Consider the following 14,214-nt stretch of genomic DNA (forward strand, 5'->3'; position numbering starts at 1 on the left):
GCACTGTTAACAGAAGATGGCATATGCCAAATAAGAGGATGTGCAATTGAAAATACCTCAACTATTGTGAGTGATAGGTCTTGTGATATCATTTCCCAATGGATATGTGGCTAGAGTTGGCATCTCAGTTTGTAGCATGGTCTTGTACACATCTTTTTTTACATATTGTGTCCCTCTCTATAGGCATGTAACTGTTTGAGGTTGATAGGCTATCTGTACGCAAGTAAAAGCCTGCCACCATTTGAGAGGGCAGTGTTCATGTTGTTGTTCACTGATGATACATCTGAGTGGTATCAATTGCAGTCTCAACTCCATGTAGCCACTGACAGGATCCTGCTATTGCCTGTCTTCAATCTGTTCTGTAGATTGGCCCTGGGTGCAATGCTTGCCTTTATTATTTATGTTTACTGCATACGGTGGGCCATCAGAAATAGTCTATAATTAGTTATTTTTCTAAGTCCGAAAAGTATTGTATTGTATATTGGTGTCGTGTCTTATCTTATTCTTGTGTATTGGAGAACAAGGTGGTCCCTTTATGTTGTAGATTGGCGTCATTGTCCTTGAAGTATGCCTTGAGGAATAAGGATAGAAAAAGGTCTCTAGTCTAGATCATCATAGAAGTATATATTGTGTGTGGGATGGTTTTGGACGGACAGAAGGATAAGCCCCTGACAGACACCTCTGCTTGACTCAGGGTGTGTCTTGATAGATTACAGTAGTGTTGCCTCGATTCATGGTACCCCTCTTGTAAGTCATGGAAAAATAGCGAGAAATAGCAAAAAAAATAAAATCCTTCTTTTTCATGAGGAAAGTTAAATGTGTCTCACTGGTGTCTTATGGCCTTATGTCTGTTTTTCTTGTGTTTCTGAAATGTTCAATCTAAAATAATTTATTCAGTACATTATTAATATTAGTCTCCAGGAAAACATCATCCAAAACTGTACACTGTATTTTACAGCAATCAAGAATAAAACATTGGGAATAAACCATTGATTGATATATGAGTAGAACTGTTTATACAAATTACCTCACTCTGAATGAAAAGTAGGAAACAGATTTAAGCGTCCATTGTTCTGAGTTGTCTTGGTTTAACATCCATTTTCATATTAACACTAAAAGGTTTCTGTGTGATATGTGGAATCTACAGTTTTGTGAAAAGTGGTTCATGCAGTATATTTTATATAACTCTGTGAATAGCACTTATTGGTTCCTTCTTATCATTTTGCTTGCATGGCAGTTACAGAACGTTCGATAGACATAATGTTGCGGTCAGAAAACTATTTTACTTAATGGTAGAACATTTAGCAAATATCATTTAATGAGGTAAATTCCAAGTTTTCAGTGCTGGTTTGAAGGAATTGATAATGATGTAGATTATATGATTCAACTTAAAGACAAAAATGGCCCTTTGGGTTGCCAAGTTACCTTGTTGTCAGAAAATTAGAAGGCACAACTATCATCACTTTCTATCAGACTCATCCTGTCAATCCTTTGCCCTCTTATTTCACATTTTCTGAATGGCTGCTATCCATCCCAACCTCCCATTGGCAGCCCATGCCCTTCTAGAAAGCCATGTAGAGTCCTAATCCTTCGTGTTGCTTTTGGGTCTCACTTTCTTCCAATGCAGGGATCCTGTCCCCAATTGAACAAAAATATATGTTTCCATTCCTCCCTCTTTTGTGTGTGTGTGTGTGTGTGTGTGTGTATGATCAATATGTATATTGATCAGAAATTTGCCAGTAGATAACTTTTTTGTGTCAGGGGCAACTTGAGAAACTGCAAATCACTTCTGATGTGAGAGAATTGGCTATCTGCAAGGATATTGCCCAGGGGATGCCCAGGTGTTTTGATGTTTTTACTATCCTTGTGGGAGGCTTCTCTCATGTCTCCGCATGGAGCTGGAGCTGATAGAGGGAGCTCATCCGTGCTGGGTTGGATTTGAACTGGCATCTTTCAGGTCAGCAACACAACCTTCAAGTCATCAGTCCTGCTGGCACAAGGGTTTAACCCACTGCGCTACCAGGTACTCCTATAGCAGAGAAATAGGATCCCAAGTCTGTGTTATTCCCAATAAATAGCTGACAATTTTAGTTTTTGATTCTAACAATCACCTGTTTGAATGAAAGCATGGAGGCTATTCAGCTGTTGATTTTAATCTAGAATGCAACAATAATAACAACAACAACAACAACACCAACAACACCACCAACAATGATATGAAGCCAGAATCATCTAGTACAGACAAAATCAATTATTTCAATCAGACCAAAGACGGTTCTACCAGAGCCTGAATCAAACAACAGACACAGTAATCATAAAGCCAGAGAAAACTGCAACAACAAAGTTCTGGAAAGAACTTTGGGAAAATAATAAGAACTACAACAAAAACGCTGGGTGGATAAAGGAGTTTGAAGGAAAATTCTCACAGAACAAAATGGAACAAATGGAAATAACAACTGAAATGATCAGCAAACGAGCGCAAAAAGTCAAGAACTGGACATCACCTGGTAGTGATCAACTTCATGGATTTTGGCTCAAACATCTGATTGGTTTACATGGAAAAATGGCCCAACAATCCAATGAGGTGCTGCAGAAAGGAAGTATCAGTGAATGGCTAACAACTGGAAGAACATACCGGATACAAAAGGATCCAGCAAAAGGAGCAGCACCAGGAAACTACAGGCCAATAACATGTCTGCCCACTATGTTTAAACTACTGATTGCCATCATAGCTGACAGAATTCAAGACTATCTTGAAGAAAAAACATCTTTCAGGATGAACAGAAAGGCAACAAACGGAAAAGCAGGGGCACAAAAGACCAGTTATTGATTGACAAAATGATTCTGGAGAACTGTAAAAGCCAAAAAGCTAATCTTCACATGATGTGGATTGACTACAAAAAGGCCTTTGACTCACTCTCACACAGCTGGATCATCAAGTGCCATCAGGATTTGTAAAAATGTTGGCACCTTTATTGAAAACATGATGGAGCACTGGAAAACTGAACTGTTTGTTGGAAATGAAAGCTATGGACTTGTCAACATCAGAAGAGGAATTTTCCAGGGAGATTCATCGTCCCCTCTGATTTTCATTATTGCCATGATCCCTCTGTCAGCAATCTTACAAAAAAACAAATCTTGGCTATCAAACATCTAAGAAATTTCACAAAATTTCACATTTGATGTACATGGACAACCTGAAGTTGTATGGGGAAACAGAAATTGAAATCCAGTCTCTGACCAACACTGTCTGAATTTTTAGTACTGATATCAACATGGAGATTGGTTTGGACAAATGTTCGACAGTGGCATTGAAGAAGGGGAAAAAATCATTGAAAGTGAGGGCATAAATATGCCTAATGGCCAAACAATAAAGTGGCACCAGCCAGAGACCTATAAATAGCTGGGCATATTACAGCTGGACAACATCAAGCATGAACATGTGAAGACTGTGGTCAATAAAGAATACACACAAAGGGTCAGAAAAATTCTCCAAAGCAAGCTCAATGGAGGCAACACCATCAAGGCCATAAACACCTGGGCCATACCTGTCATAAGATATACTGCTGGCATTATAAATTGGACACAGGCAGAACTGGACAATTTGGACAGAAAAACAAGAAAACTCATGACCATTCATCATTCACTGCACCCTTGCAGTGATGTTGACCAGCTATATCTGCCTAGAAGATCAGGGGGCAGAGGACTCTTACAAGTAAAACAAGCAGTCAAAGAAGAAGAACATGCCCTGGCAGAATATGTAAAGCAAAGTGAAGAACCTGCTTTGATTGAAGTCAAAAATCAGAAACTCCTCAAAGCACAGCAGACAAAGAATCAGTACAAGAAAACCGCACTACAAACTAGAGCTGACAGCTGGCACAACAAAACATTGCATGGAAAGTTCCTTGACAAATTTGAAAGAAAAGCTGATAAGGAGAAGACCTGCCTATGGCTCACGAATGGGACCCTGAAGAAGGAGACAGAAGGCCTGATCCTTGCAGCCCAGGAGCAAGCCATCAGGACAAATGCAATTAAGGCCAAGATCAAAAATCAGCTGATGACCCAAAATGCAGACTCTGCAAGGAAACCGACGAAACCATTGATCATATCCTCAGCTGCTGTAAGAAAATTGCACAGACAGACTACAAACAGAGGCACAACTATGTGGCCCAAATGATTCATTGGAACTTATGCCTCAAGTGCCACCTCCCAGCAGCAAAGAACTGGTGGGATCACAAAGCTGCAAAAGTACTGGAAAATGAGCACGCAAAGATACTGTGGGACTTCCAAATCCAGCCTGACAAAGTTCTGGAACACAACACACCAGACATCACAGTTGTGGAAAAGAAAAAGGTTTGGATCATTGATGTTGCCATCCCAGGTGACAGTCGCATTGACGAAAAACAACAGGAAAAACTCAGCCGCTATCAGGACCTCAAGATTGAACTTCAAAGACTCTGGCAGAAACCAGTGCAGGTGGTCCCGGTGGTGATGGGCACACTGGGTGCCATGCCAAAAGATCTCAGCCGGCATTTGGAAACAATAGACATTGACAAAATTATGATCTGTCAACTGCAAAAGGCCACCCTACTGGGATCTGCATGCATCATCCGAAAATACATCACACAGTCCTAGACACTTGGGAAGTGTTCGACTTGTGGTTTTGTGAAACGAAATCCAGCATATCTATCTTGTTTGCTGTGTCATACAATAAAATAATAATCCAGAACAATGATGGGCACTAGTTGACATTTCTTCAGTACTGTATGTGCCTGTTATTCTCAAGATTGCATGTGTACTACTCAGGACTCTAAATGGGAAAGCTAGGTATGTAGAGAAATTTTGCATGCTCACAATTTCCAGTGAAAGACAAGTTGTGGATCCAGATATCTGTTCCCATTCATCAATTGTTTTTACTCCATAGATGAGAAATAGTGTTTTTTATACTTCATGTGGTCCCCGAGACCCCGTGTGCTCTTCCAGCAGCCCAAACCCCATTCTCAAATTCATTATTTCTTGTCCTCAAATGGCTGTAGATTGCCCTTAACTTTCTGGCTCCAATACCCCAAACAGAAGAAAAATTGAAAATAAAATGACTTGATATCATGATACTTCCAGTCATGTTGGGAACAATTGCCCACCTCTGCTTTAACTGGATCAGAGAACATGGGTGTAATTCTGTTCCTATGGATTTTGCTGTTTCATCAATAAATGTGGTTTTATGTGAAGCTTGTTAAAAGAAACAGAATCTGCAGAGATAAATTCAAATGAAGAACGAAACAGAGATAGAGATGCAATGCTGATGCAGAGTTGTAATGTATATTATTGCATAAGACTTACATAAATGCCACTGCATTTTCAAAATAACTTTCTTTTCTCTCTCTTTTTCTTGCAGCCTTGACAAGTGGGAACACATTTAAGAAGAAATGTCTATTCATTCCTTTTGCATCTGGAGTATTTTTACCATATCACTAATCTCTGTTATACACTCTGAAGGCGTTTGAGGATTGAAGACTGTAAGACATATTCTTCTCTGAATGTCCTTGGTCTAAAGCAGATGTACCAGATCTTTTGGATGAGTGTAAGGATAAAAAGGTTGGTGGATTCTTTGAAAGCCTACAGCTCTGAATTATTTGTTTCTGTGTATAATTTATTTCAGGGGAGTAGGTTTGTTGCCATATACATTGATTTTTAATGTAGTATGTATTTTAGAAAACCCAACTATACAAGGGTGCTTCCAGACACCACAAAAATGCAGGTTTTAAAGGGAAGACAAAAAATCCCAGGATCTGAGAACATGTCCCCACACAGACCTGTCAGTCCCGGGATTTCTTACTCCGGCCTCCTCACAGGCTTCCTCTGTATTGGAACAAGAGAGAAGGTGGATGGGGGACATCTGGCAGAAGGTTTATTTTTAATTAGTCAGTTATGAGCTGAACTGTATTTGCACACATGCAAATATCTTAATATAAATACAAACAGATTTGCATGAGGTTCAGCACATAATGTGATTTTTTTTAAAAAACCAAAAACAAAAGTTCCACCCAAATTTTCTGTTCCCCCAATTGTTTATTCAAACTCTGTTTAATATTATAAAGTATAAAATAACAAATTTCAGTTCTAATTACTATTCATTTGTGCTTCCTTTAAATCAGCTGTGTATCTGTTTCACAAGCCAATCAAATGATCAGCTGTTTTGGGCTTTTAAAAGCGGACATGTCTCCACAGGAAGGAGGGATATACAGTGATGCAAATATGCACCTTTTTTGCCTGAAATAAGGATAAAAGAGGGCCTTTTTATCCTGTGTTTTTCGTCTGTTGCAGCGACTCAGTGTGCATTTCGTGAAAATGTCATGTAGCTACCCCCTCCCTTTTAACTCAGGAAATCACATGTTTTAGGTGCTGCGTAGATAGGCCCCAAGACTGAGGCTGGATCTACACTGCCCTATATCCCAGGATCTGATTCCAGATTACCTTTTTTATCCCAGATTATCTAGCAGTGTAGACTCATACTATCCAGTTCAAAGCAGATAATCTGGAATCAGATCTTGGGATATAGGGAGCTGTAGATCCAGCCTAATTTAATCTGAGTGAATTATATGGAATACTTTTCACTCAGATGTGAATCAGATGTGTTTGTACTGAATATGAGTACTTCATAAAAAATCCATATAGAGACAGGAAACCTGAAGTAACTCAAGTTAAATTTAGAATGAATATGAAATAGCATTGTTTTGGGTGTCTTAGTGTGCATTTGCACAATAGAAATACACTAGAGTCTCACTTATCCAACATAACCGGGCCGGCAGAATGTTAGATAAGCGAATATGTTGGATAATAAGGAGGCATTAAGGAAATGCCTATTAAACATCAAATTAGGTTATGATTTTACAAATGAAGCACCAAAACATCATGTTAGACAACAAATTTGGCAGAAAAAGTAGTTCAATACGCAGTAATGCTATGTAGTAATTACTGTATTTATGAATTTAGCACCAAAATATCATGATATATTGAAAACATTGACTACAAAAATGCATTGGATAATCCAGAACGTTGGATAAGCGAGTGTTGGATAAGTGAGACTCTATTGTAATGCAGTTTTACACTATTTTAACTACCATGGCTTAATTATTTGGAATCCTAAGATTTATAGTATGCTGAGGCACCCACTATATTTAGCAGAGAAGGCTATACCTTATAAAACTACAACTTCCATGATTTTATACCATTGGGCCATTAGAGTTACAGTAGTATCAAAATGCATTAAGTTTACAGTGTAAATGCCCCCTGAATGTTATTTTGTGTTTTTATTTTTAAGCATGATTAGAGTGGATTAGTCACTTTGCACTAACTCCCTTTCTCTTCATGCTATTTTCCAATTATTTGGTATGCGCTGAACTTGATGGCTATGTATGGCAATTGTCTTCAAAAAATAAAACAAGCTAAGGCTGAAATCCTGTGTCCATTTTTTTTGCAATTCAGATTCATTTGATTCAGTCAAACTTATAGGGCTTTAGAAGTTTGCGATCAACTGACTACTTTGACTTATGAAGAGATGGATGATGTAACAAAGTTTAAGTGGATGTAACAAAGCAAAGGGGTCATCAAAGTGAAACTATACAAAAATGAGGTTTGATTCCTACTGAAATGTTCATCACCTGATCTGGAGTAGGGAAGCAGCAGAGTGGCCTTTTCTTTGTCATTGTGATGCATGTAAGACTCTTCCACCCCACCCCACCTGTACAGAGAGAAGGTTCTTTTCACACTTTATAATAAATGCAAGTAGGTCAGATAGAAACCTGCTGCAGCAGTACTTTTTCACTCCATGTGTGTTCATTAAAAGCTTGTCAAAATGTCTGAAAAGGACTATAGTCTGTAGTGTTAGATACACTGACCTACAAGTTAGGCCCTTTGAAATCATTAGGGGTTACTTCTGAGTAGACATATGGAGGATTGCAGCACGGTGTGTCTTGGAATAGCTTAATGATCAGCTTCAAATAATGGCATTTTCCTTCCCCTTACAGGATAAAAATGATTCTGTTTGAAGTAATATTATTAGTGATGCTCCCTCTACACCAGTCTACTAATTGGGACTGGGGATTCCCCTGAATGGCTCCTTTGAAAATCCGGTGTAAAGTAAAACAAATTGAGAATAATTTGTTCTAAAAATATGCTCTGCTTTGTCTATTGTAAAGCTAGGGAGTCTGGTGGTTAATAAAGACTGAACTAAAACTTAATAATGTTACTACATCATAATGTTGGCATTTGTGGTAAGTGATACTACATTAATCCCTCAGCAAAATTATACCCTGGCAGTAAGGCTGTCTTTATTTTAGTAAACTTTTAGCTTTCTGCAAGCATACAGAAAGCTATGTATAAACCATAAGAAGCTGAAAACATGTAGTCGTTTATCAGAAGAAAGAGACATAGATCCCAATGGCATTAATTAGCTGGTCTGAATTCAAGCAAAATAATTGCATAAAATGTAACAGAATAGCAGTAGAGCATGCAGCATCATTTTTCACTAAAATAAATAAGAATATATCAATGAAAACCATAGCAGGCATAGGGAAATATTGGGAAATATAGGGAAATGAAAAGGGAATTCACTCCCAGACAAAAGTTGTTATCTAAGAGGTGAAGTAACATCCCAAATCTACTACAAAAATTATTTTAAAATCACACATATCATGAATGTTTATTGCTATCCATCCTAGAAAACACACAGGAAGATATAACGTTAGATTTGGGGCAGTTCTACACAGTCTTTGAAACCGAGTCAGGATGTGGATTAAAGAGAACTGGTTCACTGCGGAGTGCTTACACAGGTACCCCAGGAACCAGTTGGAGGCTAGGATGGTGGCCATCAAAATTCACTAATTGTAGATTGATCCAAATTCGGGAATAATTTTTGTTTTTTATCATCTGGCAGTATACCTCTATAGGCAGCAGCCTGTCCGATATGCTGTTTCTGACTGGATGCATGCTTCAGCACATATTGGCACTGTACATTTTGTGGACACCTCATTCTTGAGATGGCTGTGGACTGCATTTTAATGCCTATTTAAAACTGTACTGAAACTATATGTGTATATATAATATGGATGCACCTTGGGTGAGCACAAACATTCCTAGAGCTCAAACATTTTTCCAGCAAATGTACCCGTTTCAAATTTGTTAAGTCAGTGTATATGAAATACGCATTCATTTGATAGCTTCTTGTCTCTATATCTGAAACAATTTGTCTTTATAGTTAAGACATATTTACATATTTATTGAACTGAATTGGATTGGATACCATGAACAATACTGTAAAGTGCATGTATCAAACAAAGTCTCTTTTTCTCTAGCGAAGTGTGTGTGTATTTACCATTGGTTTTCTCCATAGCCTTTAAAAGTAAATGCGAAAGTTGCCTTTCAGCACAACAAAGAAGGAATGCAATATAATGTAAATGCAAGTTATAAAGATACCCAATATGGCCATTCTTTTCTGTGTTTTACTATGTGTGAAAACATTTTGTGCAGACTACTGTCCACATACATTTGGTTTGTGTCCTCATAAGAAGCTAAGTTAATTGTTCTGGTATTCATGCAAAAGTTGAATTTTTGTTGCAGGGTTTCTTTTTTCTCATTGTTTTGTTTTCCTTTTTGTTGTTGCTTTGTTTTTCTTTTAAGCACTGTTGTAATTCCCCCACCCCCTTAGGGCAGCTTTAGATTTCATTAGGAGGTTGTTAAGAGCAGCCTTGAGTGCTTTATCTGTAGGAGGCTGACTCATCACTTGGGTCAGCATAAAATAGGTATTGCTCTGAAATAACTTGCCTTCAACATGCGTAGGTTCCAAGTGACTGAGTTGTTCTACTGAATTATGATTTTCAGTGTCATTTGGTCCAAAGAAATGGGATAATGTTTGCTCTCTTAAAAAGTAAATATGTACACAAATGTGTGCATGCATACATATAAACAAGAAGACATACACAGGTATCTCAAACAGCAGGTTGTAATTCCAGACTATTTGCAGTCAAGAGGTTTCTACTGAGTGAAATGCTCGTTCAATTTGGAAATGCAGATTATAATGATTTTCCTATCTTCCTCACATTAGGGGTCCTGCCATCATCATGCATATATATATATATATATTAATGTGATGTATCTGAGAAATTTCCATTCCAGGTGACACATGCTATAAACATATAAACCATTAACTCAGCCATAATGCAGCATTCCATAACTTCACCAAATGAAATGTGATATGCTTACATCGTCCTATTTTTATAAGGTTTTAATACTTTTTGATACATACAAAGTAGTTTGCACAGGAGCATTGCTTATAATGTGCAGTATTGAAATGACTGTTTCCTTTTGAAGTTGCAAAATGTAGCCATATAATTTATAGTAGAACAAACAACAAGAGAGTGTAAATGGGAGTGGGTAGGAGGAACTATTGAAATTTGGAATCCACATAATTTAGTTACCAATAATCTTGGAAATATACCACATATAGTTGAGTATAAACCGACCCTAATATAAGCCGAGCCGGGGAAACTTATTGATTCAAGTATAAGTTGAGGGTGGAAAATGCAGCAGCTACTGGTAAATTTCAAAATGAAAGTAGATCCCAATGAAATTATATTGAGGCATCAGTAGGTTAACGGTTTTTGAATATGTACAGTATTTCAAAGAAAAACAGTATAATTGCGCTGTAAGTGGAAAAGTAGGGTCAAAAAAACAATATGGTATTAACAATAACTTAATAATAATAATAATAATAATAATAATCATCTTCATTTATACCCTGCCCTATCTCCCCATGGGGACTCAGGCCAGCTTCCAACATAGTAACAGACAAACATTCAATGCCTACATAAACAATGCAGAGCTAGATATAGATCTATAATTATATATACTAATTTCACATATGCATTTCCCCCTGAAATGTTTGCAAATTCTCTCTTTATATATGTACATTTCCCTCCTGCAATATTTGCAAGCCCTATATATTTATATTTATATATTTCTAGAAATCTCTCTGTGTGTGCATTTCTCCTGCAATAGTTGCAAGCCCTATATTCATATATATCTATCTAGACATCTCTCTATATATAGATAATTATATCTGTATAGGATTTGCAAAGACTTGCAAACATGTGAGGTGAAAATTCATATATAAAATAATGTATACACATAGATACAGATATGCAGGTACGTGGAAATCTCTAGCTATCTATATGTATATAGGATTTGCAAAGACTTGCAAACATATAAGGGGGGATTCATATATAAAATTAATGTAGATAGATAGATAGATAGATAGATAGATAGATAGATACAAATATAAAGGTACATAGGGATTGCAAAGGCTTGCAGGGGGAAATGCCTATGTATCTGTAGCAGAGATTAACAAATATTTTAGGGGAAAATGCTTTTATAAGATTAATGGGTATATGTGTGTGTGTGTATATATATATTCTTCCTGATTTGCAAGGACTTCTTTCCCTTTTCAAAACATTCCCTTGGTTAAGAGCGAGGGAGGCTTTGGAAAAGTAAACACTGATAAGGGTGGGTAAGATGAGAGAAATATATCATATATTGCAAGCAACAGCCTCCAAGCTCCACTGCAGGCTTGACCTTGACCCAATTATAAGCCAGGAGAGGCTTTTTCCACTCATAAGCTGAGGCTTTTTCAGCACATAAGCTGAAAAACTCAGCTTATCTTCGAGTATATACGGTAAGTGTTGGCCTTTGAACCTGTCTCATCCACAAGTCACTGAGGAGAAGCCCCTGTGCTTTCAAAGTTAATACAGATGCACAATACTAGAGCATGGGCTGAACAACCTTATTAATTATGCAGATCTTCTGCAACTATCTAAATAAATCATCAATCTTTTAAATTGTTTAACTCATGTCCTCATGTAGACATCAGCTCAGTTAGCATAGATGGTGGACACACATCTTTCCAAGTCTTTTGCCCATTCATTTTTCGGATTTGGGCAAGTGTAGTGTGTCTTAAGGCCCTAGATCAGTTCAAGAGCTGTTCATGGCACCTTATAGACCAAACATCAGAAGATATACTGAAGAAGGGCTGGTCAGATAAGGAGCCAATTAGCTCTGCTTAAATGGTGGAGCCAAAGGGTTCCTAGTCTTGGTAACTCTTAAGCCAAGGAGCCCTGAAAAATTGTCTTCCCATATTTTTCATAGCAATCCTCATGAAAATCCTTCTCTGTGCATTCTGCCCAATCATTGATCCTGCTCTTTTGAACTAGATTTGATAATATTCCCAAAACTAAGTAATTTCAGTGCTGAGTAGGCAAATTGCTGTTGTTAAATGTAAATCTGTCTGAATCAATAATTTTCATAAAGTACAAAAGCAAAAACAAACCAGATTCCTATGATGAGCATCTGTTTTGCACTCTCTAGATTGGGTGAATAAGGAGAGTGCCCTGCTGACAGAGAAAAACACCTGGATGTAATCTTACATGGTGGGCAGCTACCAATTTCTGCTGACTGCTATTACTCACTCTCAGAGGTCTGCATTGACCTACATATCACCACCATCCTATCAGGGCCCTTCTACATTTAACTAAAACCCATCAGGAAGCAGGTTTCAGTTTCCACCTCCTTGGGGGGGGGGTGGCTAGATGCCGTTGCAGGCCAATCAGAGGTTGACCTGGGATGGCATTCAGCCCCCTCCCAACCCCCCATTCCCCCTCCCCAAAAACTTATCAGAGGGGCTTGCCAGCAGCACAGACCCCTCTGCATAATCCTCCTGATGCTTGAAAATTATGCATCAGGAGGTGGGGGGAATCAAGGAGCCCGAAGAATCAGGATGGCTGTTGGAATTCACTTCCAGGATCATGGAATGAAGTCCAAGGAGACAATCCCCCCAGGTTCAGCACTTCAACAGATCCGCACTTTTCAGTAAGGTACAGATCTGTTGAAGTGTTTTATTAATCTGAAGTAAACTGGGAAGACCCAGTTTATTTTGGATTAATCCAGGTTTGCCTGAGACATTGTTACTGATCACGGATTTTGGGCCTATGTAGAAAGGCCCACAGTTATTTCTTATGAGCTTTCTGCAAGGCTGGAAGGTTGACCAAAAAAACAGGATTCTTAGAATGTATTTGCACTGAAATAAGGGTGAAGCAAAATGGCTGCCTCTCCAATTTATTATTTCTAGTTGGTTCTATTTTTTTAAAAAAAGGTTTTAAGTAAAAATTGGATTCCATGTGACACACAGTGCCAAAGAGTGGACTTAATGAAGATCCTTCCAGTTCTATTTTTCCAATGGCATAGTTTTTTTAAACATGGAAGTGGGTGATGGGGGTAGAAAGAGAGAAAAGGTTTGTATATTTTTGGCAAATTAGCTAAGACTTATGCATGGCTACAGTTCGCCCTCCACATTTGCTGGGCTAAGGGGCGTAGGACCCCTCTCCAACCTCAAACTGGTTCCAGGATTTTCTGTGTAGTAATCTGCAGAGCGAAACCACTTTCTCCCATATTGGTTTGAAACAGCATTAAATTATGAGTGTAGGTGGGGTCCCAGAGATTCCTAGAGAGGTATTCTCTCTAGAAATCTGTTGGTTCTCCAGTGTGACCATATAGTCCCACTAGAGGATTCAGAGATTCTTAGAGAGAATTTTTTTTAGTCAAATCCATGAATAATTAAATATTCAAAAATCAAAAGAGCAAATCTGGAGGCATGATTGTAGTGAAATATTCAGGTGTAAATCCAACTGATGCCTGCATATAATGACATATAAAATTCTGTACAGTTCAGGTCCAGAGCATTTGAAGGTCTGTACTTTCCTTTCTAAATCTCCCTGTGTTTTGAGATATTCTGGGAAAGCTCTTCTCTCTGTCCTGCTACCCTCACAAGTACATTTAGTGGAATATCAGAGAGGGTCTTCTTAGTGTTGTAAGCTGCTTTGTGTCCAAAATTGAGGAAAAGCATAATGTTAATCATCACCACAGTCTTTTGGGGAGGTCCTTGTTTTTCTGCAACTGCCTTTTAATGTGTTTGCATACTGATCACTGGATGCCCAACCAAAGCACCTCCTAAGTGGTAGGAGGGAAATAGGGTTTTGAAAGCAAGAAAGATGAAGGTGAAAATCTTTTGGCAGCAAGGGAGCTAGGGGAGGAGGAGAGCACACTTGAGCCCCTCAGTATGCTTCGCGGAGCCCCAAGGGCTCTGTGGAACACACTTTGAGAACCACT

General features: G+C 38.3%; 1 protein-coding gene across 5 annotated transcripts in view; it reads left to right on the forward strand.

The window, feature by feature from the left end:
* hs3st5 (heparan sulfate-glucosamine 3-sulfotransferase 5) overlaps window positions 1-14,214 on the forward strand; it is a 264,556-nt gene that overhangs the window by 101,000 nt on the left and 149,342 nt on the right. For 4 of the 5 annotated variants that reach the window (XM_003215579.4, XM_062979828.1, XM_062979841.1 and 1 more), the window contains exon 2: window positions 5,396-5,595. The exons of the other annotated variant lie outside the window; for it this stretch is intronic. The gene's annotated coding sequence lies outside the window, so the exon portion shown is untranslated. The remainder of the gene's footprint in view (window positions 1-5,395; window positions 5,596-14,214) is intronic. 5 annotated transcript variants of the gene reach the window in all.

The sequence above is a fragment of the Anolis carolinensis genome, chromosome 1 (assembly GCF_035594765.1).
Source record: "Anolis carolinensis isolate JA03-04 chromosome 1, rAnoCar3.1.pri, whole genome shotgun sequence".
Lineage (NCBI taxonomy): Eukaryota > Metazoa > Chordata > Lepidosauria > Squamata > Dactyloidae > Anolis > Anolis carolinensis.